This window comes from Pseudophryne corroboree, chromosome 6 (assembly GCF_028390025.1).
Source record: "Pseudophryne corroboree isolate aPseCor3 chromosome 6, aPseCor3.hap2, whole genome shotgun sequence".
NCBI lineage: Eukaryota > Metazoa > Chordata > Amphibia > Anura > Myobatrachidae > Pseudophryne > Pseudophryne corroboree.
In genome coordinates this window covers 84,507,871-84,509,963 of record NC_086449.1, presented here as the reverse complement: position 1 = coordinate 84,509,963, position 2,093 = coordinate 84,507,871, and the positions used below count along the sequence as shown (strand labels likewise).

At 49.1% G+C, this 2,093-nt stretch overlaps 1 non-coding gene across 1 annotated transcript; it reads left to right on the top strand.

The window, feature by feature from the left end:
• The first annotated feature begins 543 nt into the window (after window positions 1-543).
• Window positions 544-619, top strand: TRNAK-UUU (transfer RNA lysine (anticodon UUU)). The gene has a single exon. It is a non-coding gene; the product is annotated as a tRNA-Lys (tRNA).
• Window positions 620-2,093: the final 1,474 nt, after the last annotated feature.

Genomic DNA, 2,093 nt, shown 5'->3' with positions numbered 1-2,093 from the left:
TCACTTCCGACAAGGGCTCTCCGCGGCTCCATCCAATTTACCGCCGGAGAAGAGAGCCGGACCGCGGACCACCCGTCACAAGGCGCCGACAATGTTCCGCTCCACAGGTCTTGCCACTGATGCCGGCGGGGCGTATGAAGGTAAGGGGCTCGGTGGGTGACTCGGGTGGAATTTAACTTCGGGCAATGACGCGAGACCACGCCACCAGGGCCCAGGGAGGCCTGACTTTTTGCAGGCAGGATTCCGGTGCGATTAAAGCCCCAAACACCCCACTAGGCAGCTTTTCAAGTAGGGCAAGATCCCCTCTGTGTAGCTGACACTCTGAGTCCAGTTCTACAGGGGTCTAGCTAGTTGATGGGGACGGATTTTACCACGGAGAGCCGGAGCCCCTCTAAAATGCGGCCATCATGATGCACCGCCCACCGGAAGTCCCTGCATCACCATTCTTAAATAGCGGTGATACTTATTTTTACCTTATTCATGGGGAAACAGCATATCCAGGTTCAAGAAGTTAATTCTTGAAAATATGATGCAACACTCAGAGCCCGGATAGCTCAATTGGCAGAGCATCAGACTTTTAATCTGAGGGTCCAGGGTTCAAGTCCCTGTTGTTCGGGCGTAAACTTTTAATTTAGGGCAGCAGTTCTCAATCCTCAAGTGCTCACAAATGCCCATGTTTTCAGGGTTTCCTGTTAAGTGGGACAATTCAGGAAAATAGACTAAATTATGTATGATTGAAGAAATCAAGAAAACATGATCTGATGGGGGTTCTGGAGGATCAACGTTGAAAGTAGAGATGAGCGCCGGAAATTTTTCGGGTTTTGTGTTTTGGTTTTGGGTTCGGTTCCGCGGCCGTGTTTTGGGTTCGACCGCGTTTTGGCAAAACCTCACCGAATTTTTTTTTGTCGGATTCGGGTGTGTTTTGGATTCGGGTGTTTTTTTCAAAAAACCCTAAAAAACAGCTTAAATCATAGAATTTGGGGGTCATTTTGATCCCAAAGTATTATTAACCTCAAAAACAATAATTTCCACTCATTTTCAGTCTATTCTGAATACCTCACACCTCACAATATTATTTTTAGTCCTAAAATTTGCACCGAGGTCGCTGTGTGAGTAAGATAAGCGACCCTAGTGGCCGACACAAACACCGGGCCCATCTAGGAGTGGCACTGCAGTGTCACGCAGGATGTTCCTTCCAAAAAACCCTCCCCAAACAGCACATGACGCAAAGAAAAAAAGAGGCGCAATGAGGTAGCTGTGTGAGTAAGATAAGCGACCCTAGTGGCCGACACAAACACCGGGCCCATCTAGGAGTGGCACTGCAGTGTCACGCAGGATGTCCCTTCCAAAAAACCCTCCCCAAACAGCACATGACGCAAAGAAAAAAAGAGGCGCAATGAGGTAGCTGACTGTGTGAGTAAGATAAGCGACCCTAGTGGCCGACACAAACACCGGGCCCATCTAGGAGTGGCACTGCAGTGTCACGCAGGATGTCCCTTCCAAAAAACCCTCCCCAAACAGCACATGACGCAAAGAAAAAAAGAGGCGCAATGAGGTAGCTGTGTGAGTAAGATAAGCGACCCTAGTGGCCGACACAAACACCGGGCCCATCTAGGAGTGGCACTGCAGTGTCACGCAGGATGTCCCTTCCAAAAAACCCTCCCCAAACAGCACATGACGCAAAGAAAAAAAGAGGCGCAATGAGGTAGCTGACTGTGTGAGTAAGATAAGCGACCCTAGTGGCCGACACAAACACCGGGCCCATCTAGGAGTGGCACTGCAGTGTCACGCAGGATGGCCCTTCCAAAAAACCCTCCCCAAACAGCACATGACGCAAAGAAAAATAAAAGAAAAAAGAGGTGCAAGATGGAATTGTCCTTGGGCCCTCCCACCCACCCTTATGTTGTATAAACAAAACAGGACATGCACACTTTAACCAACCCATCATTTCAGTGACAGGGTCTGCCACACGACTGTGACTGATATGACGGGTTGGTTTGGACCCCCCCAAAAAAGAAGCAATTAATCTCTCCTTGCACAAACTGGCTCTACAGAGGCAAGATGTCCACCTCATCATCATCCTCCGATATATC